Source organism: Phycodurus eques, chromosome 5 (genome assembly GCF_024500275.1).
Source record: "Phycodurus eques isolate BA_2022a chromosome 5, UOR_Pequ_1.1, whole genome shotgun sequence".
NCBI lineage: Eukaryota > Metazoa > Chordata > Actinopteri > Syngnathiformes > Syngnathidae > Phycodurus > Phycodurus eques.
Genome location: NC_084529.1, coordinates 31,725,021 through 31,738,686, shown reverse-complemented (window position 1 = coordinate 31,738,686; position 13,666 = coordinate 31,725,021). Strand labels below are relative to the sequence as shown.

The 13,666-nt window shown below is 41.9% G+C and overlaps 1 protein-coding gene across 1 annotated transcript in view; it reads right to left on the bottom strand.

Moving 5' to 3' along the window:
* cdh13 (cadherin 13, H-cadherin (heart)) overlaps positions 1 to 13,666 on the bottom strand; it is a 279,998-nt gene that overhangs the window by 58,243 nt on the left and 208,089 nt on the right. The window lies entirely within an intron of this gene.

Here is a 13,666-nt window from a genome sequence, read left to right as displayed (position 1 = left end):
AGATAACACTCACCATCCAATTCATACCATCTCCACCCTGAACAGACTGCATTTCAAAATGACACAGACTCATATCGGTTTTCCAATATGCAGCAAGCCTGAATTACAGCCCCACAGCACTAGTAAAAAAAAAAAAAAAAAAAAAAAAAAACACTCACTATAAATATGGCAATAAAAACATGATATAGGGACTTCCACTATACATTGGAATCCGTTTCATGCACAAAATGTCCAGACTCTAATCCAGCAAAGAAACATTCTTCTCCAACAGAAACTGCTGATGCCGTAATCTGGGTAAGCAGTAAAGCAACCTTCTCCATTATCTTGAAAAAGACTAGATTATTCAAAATGCTACCAGTCTGTGTATTGTCTTTACACTGGGTACAGACACAAAGTTGTTCATAATAGCTGACTCTATGTTTTCACGTTTAATACCTCATGCAGTCAAAAATGCTTGCAAACCAGCACTGAAAAAATATACTTTTGGAAATACTTTTCGAAAATAACTTCCCTCCATGTAACCTGAAAACCCCTGGTACTCTATGGTACATATTTGCTGTTTTGAGTATTGCTACAAAACACTGTAGGCAATTCAAAAGGCAACTTTAAGCTAGGTCAATTGAAGCTTACATGCAAAGCGGTGTCTTATTGTTCTGCATTCCCCCACATAACTGTTTTTCTTTGAAATAGATTTCTTCTTGAGCCTCAGTATGAACTTCACAATAACAGAATGTTGCAGAGGAATGAAACATGAAGTAAGAGGATTGCATCCACAAGAATCCCTTTATTTGCCGAAATTCATGCCTCAAGTGAACAAATAACATGCGGTTGGGTCTGGTAGAGCTAGCACTTCTGTTACAAAGTGCACTGCAGTGTTTCTCCCTATAGGAACTAGAACAGGATGCTGCAGACACACTGGTGTCTGAGGTCAACACCGTGAAGTGAGATACTACCCTCCAAGAAATGAACTGGAACACCTGGAAACTTGAGGCAGTGCAGTTGACTGCCAATTTTAGCTGTTAATGCTAACAGTTGACTTGTCAAAGGTTAAGTGTTAGTTTGAACATTTCATTATCGAGTTACTTTTGAACTTGAAACCATGAGCAGTCTAAAGTCTCTCATATTGTCTGCTTGGTTCGACTTGGAATCGGATTCATTTAATTCTTTGCACTTGTATTGAAAAGGTAGAGTTAAAATGTTGGATTTGTTTTTCTTCTGAGCAACGATAAAAAAATTATCGCTAAAGGCCATGGTGATAAATTATATTTTTTCACCTCGTGGAATTTCAGTGTTATATTGAGCACTCTTAAATAAATTCTGGTCTCAGTATAGCACATTTTATTATATGTTCAAAGTAATCACAGGACACTCTTGCTTGTTTTATTTTTCTACTAAAATTGTAATGTGCAGCTTTTCACGAGGCCTCTAAAACCAGATGCCTTTTGGACAACCTTTATAGGCCAGTAATCAGCTGAGCTCTGCTTGTTTTTCAGATCTTTTGCAAAGAAACAGTCAACCTCTATCCATTTTTCTTCTCCCACTCATCTTGTTCAGGGTCGCGGGTGATCTATCATAGCTGGATACACCCTGGACTGGACACCAGTCAACTGGGGACCCAATTCAATGCTCACTCACATTTGCACCGATAGGTCATTTTAGCTCTAAATGTTAGCCTTCAATCAACTCACAATGCATGTTTTTGGAAAGTGGGAGAGAAACTGCATTATCCCAACAAAACGTAGCTAAGGAGGGAGATAATATGCAAACTCCACACAGAAAGGCCTCAGCAAAGATTCAAAACCAGAAGCTCACCTTGCCTGACGTAAGTGTACACTGCAAGGCTGATGCGCTCACCACAACCATCACCGTGTCACTCAGCCAAGCTCTTAACAACTGATAGGCCTATATGTATAGGCCTGTATTTAAAACTGTCTTATGAAAATAGGATCTGTGATCATTAAATTATTAAATGCTATAATATGTTTGCTTCATCATACTGATTTAATTGTTCGAGCTACACACAGATCAGCTGCTCTCATACCGAGTTGTATCGTGTTTTCTGTTTTAGTGTGGTTTTGGTGGACCTGTGCCCAAGATTGCTGGCACTACAATCCGTTTCATCTAAGAGTAAACACTCAAAAGCCACTGGCACCTCAAAGCTCATGTTGATCATGATGACATTAAAAAGAAACTCGATGCAGTCAGAAACTATATGCATGGAATGACATGACATGAAAGGACAATGTTGGTCTTTTAAATGAGGGATATCTTGATTGTCAAAACATTTTCACATTTCATGTGAACTAAAAAAAAAAAAAAAAACAGATGCACGCACCACTCACATTTTTCCAGATATAATAAGTTACGTTACATGGTGTAATACAGATAATATTCCTATAGTACTTTGAATGAACTAAAAGGGAACACTACTTGAACAGATTTAACTTTCTTCGGAATTTTATGTTGAGACACAATTCAAGCTCCAAGGCTTGTTGTATCTTCTAAACTCTATCCATTAAAACAGCTGCTCCAGGGGAACTGGGAGAGTGCCTGAGATAATAAACAGGTGTTCCTATCAATCAATGGTTGGTCACACACGGTGGCAGCAGTGAACCTGAGAAGCTTTTGAATGACAAAATGCTGTGAAAGCAGATGGTGCTCTACAGACCTGTGAATCTAATGCGCAATTACACACAGCATGAAAAAAAATACCCACACAAATACACCTGTACACAGACATACACTTTTGCCCTCCAGCTGGAGAGGGCTGGGCTCCAGGATGCTTGCAGTCTCAGTGGTGTCTAAAAACATTGTGCGTGGTCTCTTCTGGAGCTTGACAATGTCTTAATGAGACTTTCCAGAGTCTCAACTCAATTATAACATCCCTGCCAGTGCTTGGCCCAGAAACCATGTTTTCGTCTCCTCAGTGCTGAAGTTAGAGCAAGTGGGAATTTTCTCTGAAGGTGTCAGAAAGATACGGGCAAAGTGTTGATTGAGATACCTCCTTCAGTTTTGAGCTCCTTTTGGATTTCGCCAAAGACCCGATTGGACTGCATGAAAAAACAGACGAGCAGGGATGTAGATAACAAATCTGCCTAATGGATGCATCTATTATCTGAACAAGGCCGTTTTAAAACCAGTTTTTGTTCATCAAAATGCTTCATTGCATCGAGAGAGGTATGAGCCACCAGTACTTGGACTAAAAATAGCAATTCCTTCCACTGTATGAAATAATATTAAAAAGCCATAAAGCCAAGCGTGATAAAAATTTGTCAGCCACAAGAGTTTTTCTTAAGCAGTGTGTATTCGTGAAAGCTGTTAAGAAAATGAACAAAGGTAATGAAGTGGCGTGCACCACGTGCTATTGACAGGCCTGGTTTCAGCGACTTGTGATCTGAGAATGACATTTCCGACTGTCAAACTGTACCTTGAATGGATTTCATCAAAGCCCTTGAGTAAGGGCTGTACCCAGGCATAACGCAGTGAGAAAGGAGGGGGTGAGAGGAAGCGAGACAGGAATGGCGAATAGGTAGGAAAAGGACAAGAAGAAAACGAGCCGGAGAAACAGTGGGATGTCACGTGACACACCACATTCACTTGCTGTGGAGGTATGACGTCACGATCCAAATTGCAGGAAATTCTTTTGTCTCCTATGGCCTTTTCTCGCTTGCTTTACACATCAAATCCTAGGCAGTTTCCTTTCAACTTGGATGAATGATGACACCCATATCACACAAGGCTTGAAAGAAAAATTCAAGCAGTGATATGAAAAGCAACTTGTGCCGGTATTCCTGTAAGAAACACTGGTGGTCTCACAACTTGAACCTTCACCTGCTCCCATCTTTATTTTTCTCTGCCTCTTCTAAAAACTTTGAAGTTCAACACAATCCGTTCTCGTTTAATCTCAACATAGAATACATTGCATTACAAAAATTAGCGGCGGAATAAAAATCAACCAGACAATTACACAGAAAGCTGATCACTGTTCATCATCATGCTGAACCTAGATTTTTGATTGCTCTGAGTTTATAAAATGCCATCTGCCCGTAACAATGTTGTATTGTAAAGGGAATGTCAGTGTTTTTGGTTTTTGTTGTAGCTGTTGTTTCTCTCTCTCATACTTTAGACTTCTATGCAGGATTGAAGGACCACATGCATGTATTGGAGATCCTCTCTTCTTGAACCTGGTACTTGCAGTGGGGGCCTCTGTGGGCGCAGGGTCTTTCCTATTTTCCTACCTTAGGGGAGGGGGTGGGGGTCGGATGCCTGGGGTGGCCGTCGAGGTGTTCTTGGATGAAGTACAGTCCCATGTTGACTGCGTCATCCACAGACCTGCGTCATCCAGCAGGGGTCTTGTGTCGCTCTTGAGGTGGTCCAGCATGAGGCGTTCAAAGGACTTCATTACCACAGATGTCAAGGCGACAGGTCTGTAGTCATTCAGTCCTGAAATTTCAGGTCTCTTGGGGACTAGGATGATGGGGGAGCCTTTCAGGCAGGATGGGACTTCACACAGTTCCAAAGATCTATTGAAAACTGGATTGAGCTGGTCTGTGCAGACTTTCAAGCAGGACTATCCGGGGCTGCTGCTTTGTTGATCTTTTGTTGTCTAAAGACACGTTTCCCGTTCTGTTTGAGAATGGTAATGCGGAAGGGAGATTCAGAGGCGTGATGGTGATCGTCGGTGGTGTGGCTGGGTGGGTGTGGGGTATGAAAGTGTCCTTTTCAAATCTGCAGTAGAAGAAGAAGCGATGATCACCGCTTGTAGTTAGTTAGTGATTGTAATCCTCACCAAACTGTCCCAGAGTCGTTAGCACCAACTGCTTTTCTGCATAATTTCTCTTGGCAACGTTGACTTCTTTTGTCAGCTGGTTTCTGGCCTGATTGTACAGGGCTGTGTCCCCACTCCGACAGGCGCCCTCTTTAGCCTGGCGAGGTTGTTGATGTTTGGCAACGAACCACCGCTTGTTGTTATTCATACATCCATCCATTGTCTGAGCCGCTTCTCCTCACTAGGGTCGCGGGCGTGCTGGAGCCTATGCCAGCTATCTTCGGGCGAGAGGCGGGGTACACCCTGAACTGGTTGCCAGCCAATTGAAGGGCACATACAAACAAACAGCCATTCGCACTCACGTTCACACCTACGGGCTCCAATTCATGCATGTTTTTTGGGATGTGGGAGGAAACCGGAGTGCCCGGAAAAAAACCACGCAGGCACGGGGAGAACATGCAAACTCCACACAGGCGGGGCCGAGGATTGAACCCCGGTCCTCCTGACGCTCTAACCAGTCGTCCACCGTGCCGCCCTTGTTGTTATTGAACGTGCAAAATTTATTTGTTGGTACACATACGTCTTCACAGAAGCTGATGTAGGATGTAATAGTGTCCTTGTATTCATCCAAGCTGCAAGTTGAAGTTTTACAGACACTCCAATGTGTACAGTGTAAACAGTCTTGAAGTTCCATCTTTGGTTCATTGGTCAACTTCTTCACTGTTTCACCACAGGCTTTGCACATTTAGGTTTGTGCCTGTATGTTGGTATTATGTGAAATAACGTTGATCAGACGAGCCCAAAACCGTGCGGGGAATAGCATGGTACGAGTCCTCCTTTCTGTCACCTGTCATTCTGCCACCTTTTGTTTTCCCCGATAGCGCCATGTCGCAGTCCCCTCAGTGTAGTTGGAAGCCGGGCAGTAGTACAGCGCCGTCGGGGATATTGTTCACGAAGCCAAGTCTCCGGGAAGCAGGGGGCGGCAGAAAGAGCAAACTCTTTACTGGCCTTTGTGAAGAGATGAAGCTCGTCTATTTCGTTGGGTAGAGAGTGTAGATTTGCAAGGTGAATCGATGTAAGTGGCGTTCAAAATCCTCGCTGTCGCAGCCGACCATGGCCTCCTCCACGGACCACAGAACACAGCCGCTCCACCAGTAAATAATTCAGAGAAAAAACTTTGTTGATTTGTGAAAGTTGGCAGAAGAAGTTCTGGAGTGTACTCCTCAGTGCTTAACAAGACTTCCCTCCTGTAACTAAGTTGCTTCGTGTCGCCAAAGAAACAAACAAAAAGGACAAAAACAAAGACAATAGTAGGGAGCGCGTCACCGAGGCGACCACCCGTGTCGGCGCCATCTTGATCTTAATAGCCTTGAAATGTGTTTAATCCCTTTGTGAATTTGTACGATTAATACTAAACGAATATAAAAACATATATTTTCTCTTGTATTGATCATACAAACCCATGAATATATTGTAGAAGCGCATAATGTAATAAAGGGTCATAATGTAATGAATTCTCCCTTTTTAAAATGTAATGGGCCCATAACATAATAACTGGCCGATAACGTAATAAAAGCCCTGAGCCTATAATGCAGTAAGTTTTGGCCAAAAACATAATAACTACCAGTACATTATTGGCTAGTTATTACATTATTGGCCAGGTTAAAAAAAAAAAAAGTTTACAAAGGTAATAACTAAGCCCACAACATATATCACTGTATTGAACTTTTTATTTTGGGATATGACTGTGAAAATGCAAACTCTCTCCATCTTTGTCTGTGTCTCTCAGTCTCCCTCTCTCCATTTATTTGTCTATTTAACTTGATGGTTAGCATGACCTCTAGTCCTGCCTGCTGCTCCGTAGCCTTTCAAGCTGCTCAATTAAGTTAAAAATGGACAGAGAACCTGCCCTAAGTGGATAAAGTCACACATTTAATTTCTTTTGGTAGCATGTTGTTACTGCGTATATCTCAGTTGAAATATGTTTCTGCTGAAAGACATCAGGGACATGCTGCACGTTTCATCCAGAACTCTGTGAGCAAGTCACACGAGTGACAAAAATCCACTTTTGTGCTGTCGTTCACTTTGAATCCATCCTCGTGGAGAACAATGACCTTACTTTGCTTTTACCGTCTTTGGTCTTTTGAAAATAAAGTTGAAATCTGACCTGCTGTCATCCATCAATGTCTAACGCTTCAGATTGTCTCGATCACAGCTGAACTATCGCTTGTCTGACGGTTGTGAAGAAAATTTGAGGACCTTCTTTTCTGTCATCTGTATTGCTGTATTTTTTTCGTTTTTTTTTTAAGACAAAGTGGCTGGCTTAGTCCACACTGGAATCCAACTACATGCAGATTAAGTGGACCTGGATATTGCTGTACGTACAGGGGACTTATTTTTGTTTAGTTAGAAGGAACTGAGGTCAAAGCTTGCCAAGTAAATTTATAAGGAACTGCAAGCAGACCCTCCACTGACCGATGATGTAAAGTTGGTGAAGCACGATGAAGGGGGCACTTGGAGACTGCCCGCCACCCTGATCGTTCATGTGTGCGCGTCTCCTCACAGTATAAAATATAAAATAATGTTTTGAATATATTCTACAATGATTCAGCAGTTTTGATGCATGCTGTTCACATATTTATGAGTGAAATGTGTAATCCACCAATCATGTCCGCCTGCACCTCCATTAAATTCACCAAAATCGCATTATTCCAGCGGTCTACACCTCATTTCTAATAATGTGTAGCAAAAGAAAAATGCTGCAAGATAAAAATGCCGCAATCACAAAAAAATACAGCAAAAAAATGCAACAAGATGAAAAATGGTGCAATACAACAACAACAAAAAAACTGCAAAAGAAAAATGCTGCAAACACAGAAAGCCACTGGAAAAGAAAATTCCATCTGCAACATAAAAATGCTGCAATCACAGAAAACAACTGCAAGCGAGAAATGCTACACATTCACACGACACAACGGAAGTCGGATTGAATCCCGGTCCTCAGAACTGTGAGGCAGACGCATTAACCAGTCGGCCACCGTGCCGCTAAGTTGTGTGTGATAATATGAAATGACACAGGGAAAAAGTATTGAACACATGAAGAAAGGGAGATGCAAAAAGGCAGGGAAAGCCAAGACAATAGCTAATAAAATCTATCAATTATGAAACAGCAATCCAGCCCCTTGTCAGTGCAAATGAATATCAGCTGGTTCAGTCCTAATTGATGGCCTATAAAAAGGTCTCATTGCCAAGCTGTGAGTCAAGACACATCACATGATGGGTAAGAGCAAAGAGAATGCCTCAAGACCTGAGTTCTCCGGTTTCCTCCCACATTCCAAAAACATGCGTAGTGGGTTCATTCAAGACTCTAAATTCCCCATAAGTGTGAATGTGAGTGTGAATGGTTGTTTGTTTATATGTGCCCCGCGATTGGCCGGCGACCAGTTCGGGGTGTCGCCCGCCTGAGGAAAATGGATGGATGGATGGATGGATGGCTGTTTTTGATGTACTTGTGTGTTTTTATTTTTGTGCGTCATTCCTCCATTTGAGGCATATGGCCGTTTGCAGTGCATTTGCCCGTTGGCCACCATAGACATGGCTTAAAAAAAAACAACCTTAGTTAAGTTAGTAAAATTCCTTTCAGGTTCAGGGATAGGCTGCATTAGATAATATCTGTTGTTAAAGTATCAGCTGAATGGAAATGAACTTGACTAAAAGAGATGTCCTTACTTTGTGTGGTATTCGAAATAACTTACAATATATTAACTTTGGCACATTTACCATAGCCATCCCACTCAGTTACGCTGATTAGTGGTGGGATGATAAGATGCTGGAGCACTGGTGTCCCTTAGCTCTCTCTGATGAGTGCAAGGCTAATTGGGGTCAAGGTCGGGTTTAGGTTGCGGTGAGTTGGAGCAGGAAGCACAAGCGTGGCTAATCTAATCAGGTGCGCCATCAGAGCACAGGCTAATCACTTCATTTAGTGAGCAGTTATGTATATTGAGGACTGAAATAGTTCTCCATTACCACATACGTCCACACTGAGTGCGGAACATATAGTTGGTGCACGCGTTTGAGTGCGCTCATGTGAGTGACTGAGTGTGAGCGTTTGAGCTTAGTGCAATCATCATCACGCTCCTGCCACCATCAGAGTCATTAAAGCCCAATATGCGAAGCGTGCACGCAGGCGAGCGTGTGCACGTCCTTCACAGAAGAGCCCAGGTGTTGCTGTTAATGTGTTAATTAGATTAGAGCGCATCAAACAGGGGCGGCCTCCACTTGGGAGTCGAGGTGGCGAGGCCATCCCGGTGGACCGACACTTCCAAACGGTCCTCATCACCGACCAATTAGGATTAATTAATCGGCAACCCGATTAATGCGATCGGTTCCCTTAAGAAGAGGATGTAGATTTCAATAGGGTACACAAACACACGAATATTTATAAACTTAATGATTCCATAAATACAATACCGTTCAAAGGTTTAGGGTCACCCAAACAAGTTTGTTTTCAATGAAACCATACCATTTTATATATACAGTACACTAACAATTGTCAGGGCTCGACACTAACCTTTGCACTTGGAGTGCAACCAACTTTTTCAGTTGGTCGCACCAGCAAATGATGTGGTCACGCCATTTTGGGGGGAGATACAGCATCACCATGTATATCAACAGTAACAAAGGCTAAGATGTTGGTTAAAAAACATATTAAAACATTAAATCTAAGTTTCTTCAATAGTTTTACATAACATAGATATCAAAGACATATTTGCTAGAATCGTTGAGTGCAACAGCAACATTTTTCTTCTATATGGGCCATGACTGTCTCTCCACAGAGCCCGAATTAGTGTGTTTCTTTTCTTGGAAATGATCCAAACACAAAAATTAAAAAATAATAATACTTACTGGAGAGGAAACAATGACTTTAAATAACCCCAATTCTCATAAACAAAGGTAACACAACAAATGAGAAAAAAAGAATAATCATAACCATGAAAAGGAAATTGTTCGCTTACCCTGGATTCAGTGGGGGCAAAAAAAAAAACCAAAACCATAATTTATCTCAGTAACAGTAAGGTTGCACTTTAATAATAACAAATATTAGAGCGCTGCAGTAGCGGCTCAATCTTTTGTTAATAAGTAACACCCCTGCTCCCTTTTAAAAACCCATGTAAACCTTCCAGACACACAATTGGCTGCACCTTTCACAGCCCTCGTATGTACATAGAAGTACCGGGAATCGATTGCATTATTTGATTTCACGCACGCACGTACAGACACATACAGCCTGGTTGTCATGGTCACACTCCGCTCTTATGTTCCAGGGTAATGGCATTGATTAAGGCGTTTCGCAGTCTTTTATGAGGTCACTGTGAAGTTAGCTTCTAACCTTTAAGACATGTAAAACATCAGTTTCTCATTTTATCCCGTTATAAATTTGTGTGAGACTATTATCCTTATCAGTGTTTTAATATTAGTTATGGTCAAAAACATTTTTTGTAAGGTCAGTGACGTTGACCGCCACTCAGCTCATTCTTGGGTCTCGGAGAATGTCCCTGCAGGATTTAATCAAATTCCCCTCAAGCCAGTCTGGTTAATGAGGAGGCGACATACGAGAGGTCATAGGAGCCTTGCGCATCCATTTAATCAGTTCATTGTTGAGTCCAAGTGGATGTGTGAGACAGCATTGAAGAAATACCCTGAAGCCATTGCATTTGCGAGAATGGCGGCGACGGACGTACAGCGCTCAGCATCAAATGGATTTCCCTGCTTTGATCTTAGCAAGCGTTTGCTGTTTTGCTCTGATTAGATAGAAGTGCAGAAAATAATGATCACAACAATCACACTAGCACCGCAAAATGTACATAAAAAAACGAATGAACATGTTTTTGATTCGTATGCAGAGGTGGGTAGAGTAGTCACAAATTGTACATACAATAAGTAAGAATACTCATTCATTCATCCATTTTCTGAGCCGCTTCCCCTCACCGGGGTCGCGGGCGCGCTGGAGCCCATCCCAGCTATCATCGGGCAGGAGGCGGACTACACCCCGAACTGGTTGCCAGCCAATCGCAGGGCACATACAAATAAACAACCATTCGCACTCACATCCAATGTACGGGCAATTTAGTCTTCAATCAACCTACCGTGCATGTTTTTGGGATGTGGGAGGAAACCGGAGTACCCTGAAAAAACCTATGCAGGCACGGGGAGAACATGCAAACTCTACACAGATGAAGCCGAAGACACACCTCGGCTCATATGGATGTTGAGATTGGCGCTTACCAGTATGGACAAAGTACAATGCCATATTTGTATGTTAATGTTATCGCCATAAACTTTATGATCAGTAATTACAAAATGTGTTTTGACCTCTTGTGTCTCTTGTGACCTCTTTTACAATAGATGGTGCTGATTATCATACTAATTATGTCAAGAGTATGTTTTCGGCTATCAATATGTAAATTTGCAAGGTTCTTTGGGTTCATCACCATATGCTGTCGGTCGGGCAGGAAATGCAGCTGCAGACAAACATCTTTTAGGAAGGCTTCTCACGTGTCGTCGCTGAGGAGAAGCAGAAAAAGCTTGGCCACTGCACGACCTCAGACAATCTCATTCTTCAACTGGATTGATTCTCAACATCCACCGCTAATCTGACTCATCAATATTCCGAATCCCGCTTCACTGAAATAGCTTCCGTCACAGAGTTTCACTCTTTTAAGTCAAGAGTTATGATAGTGTGAAAGAATATGGAAATGTGAGTTTGACCCTTTGGCTGCCTTGAGATTATTATCAGAATTATGTGTTTTGCATTGTTTGGTATTCTTTCTCATATTGAGTAACGCTAACATAATTGATCATTCAGTTTTCAGATTTTAATGAGTTGCAGGTATGGGTGTGGTTTATTGCAAAAGCCAAACTGCAAATGCCTTAAAGAGATAAGCAGGAAGCCGCTAGTGTTGCACCAAGTACTGATACCAGTACCATACTGAGGTATTTTGATATAAAAAAATAGCACGGTGACAGTTTTTATTAGTACCTGTAGTTTAAAAAAAAAGGGTTGTCGTTAGGGAAACTCAGCGTTTGATGCACGCGAGAGTCAGGGTTACCAGCAGGAGATCAATCGCACCGATAGCATGAGACAACAGCTTGGAGTGCTCCGACCTGGATACTGGCTACACTTGTCGTCGGAGACCGCTCTGGAAATCGGGTAGTTTGAGAAGAAGTGGTGAAAAAAGGTCCACTTTTTGAGTGTCATGGCTCTGTACGCAATGAAAACCAGCATTGCACTGAGTGGGTGCACAATGTATTGTTTGCAATGGGAGAAATCAAATGCAGTCAAATACATGAATACTGCACACTAAAAGCTTGCATAAACAGCTTGAAATACACAGTATTAAGCAGGGTTCTCGTTTGATATGCGTCCCACGTCTGAGACGCACAGAAATTAGCAAGGACGCATAAAGTAAGATCAATCTGCATTTTAGGACGCAGAACTATGGCTTAAAGTACTCTGACGTGGTGTTGGAAATCCGACGTATTATTATTATTCTTTTTTTTTTTTTTTTTTTTTTTTTGTGAAGACAGGGCTCGAGGGTGGGACTAATTTTGAAATGGTGCAGCAAAAAAAAAGCAAAGGGTGCACGTGTACGCCCAGCCATTTGAGGAAGAAAAAGAAAACTCAGCGACTTGAAAGCAGACACATGAAACCCATCGTGGACTATCAACAGGTCAGAGATAGTGAAGGGCGGCGACCCTCCCTCTGACCGGCCGTGTGCGTGTCTGTGTGCGCCATACCACAAGATGCAAACCACTCAGAAGCAAAAAGAATCGGAAGGCCATATTGGATTTTTGCAAAAAAGTTTTCGAACGGGTTTTATGGATTGATGTGACAAAGATTAACCTCTACCAAAGTGATGGAAAGGCCAAAGTATGGCAAAAGAAAGGATGTGCTTATGATCCAAAACACACAAGCTCATCTGTGAAGCATGGTGGTAATGTCATGGCTTGGGCTTGCATGGCTGCTTCTGGAACAGGCTCATTAGTCTTTATTGATGATGTAACTCATGATGGTAGCAGCAGAACCAATTATGATGTTTACAAAACCATCGTGTCTGGCAATTTACAGAAAAATGCATCCAAACTCGTCGGGAGAACCTTCATCATGCAAGAGACAATGACGCAAAAACACAATGCCAAAACAACAAAGGACTTAATCAGGGGGAATAATTGGAGGGTCTTAGACTGGCCAAGTCAATCAACCTTAACCCAATAGCACGCATTTTACCTCCTGAAGAGGAGACGCCAGGGAGAACCCCCCAGAAACAAACAAGAACTGAAAGAGGTTGCAGTAAAGGCCAAAGAAGAGAAGAAGAAAAGTAAAGTGAAGAATGCAACAGTCTGAAGTCAATAGACCGCAGGCTTGATGCAGTTATTGCAAGTAAGGGTTATGCCACCAAATATTAAATGTTATTCACTATAAGTTCCTTTAATGTCTGTTCCAATAATTTTGCTTAACTGGAAAGTGGGTGGCTTCAAACAAAAGGTGCTCCGTCCTCAGTTATCACATCGAGATGTAAATACCATGAAATAAAAGCTGGATTCTCAACTTTTGTCTCATATTCATCTTTTGCTCTGAAACCCAAAAGTCTTCAGTATACAACAAAAAGAAAGCAATTGACCTTGCCGTTCCAACGCATTTGGAGGGGACTGTACAATGTATTTGGCCTGATATTGTGTGCAGCTGGCTTAACGTGAACAAAAAAAACACTGCCGCACTACAATTATAGCCATATAAAAGGTTTCATGTTCGGAAAGTTTTATTCTAATAAAATAAGAAATACAAAAAATGACCATTTAAACAATTTGGATGCACTCATTTTTTTCTAAATACTGAGG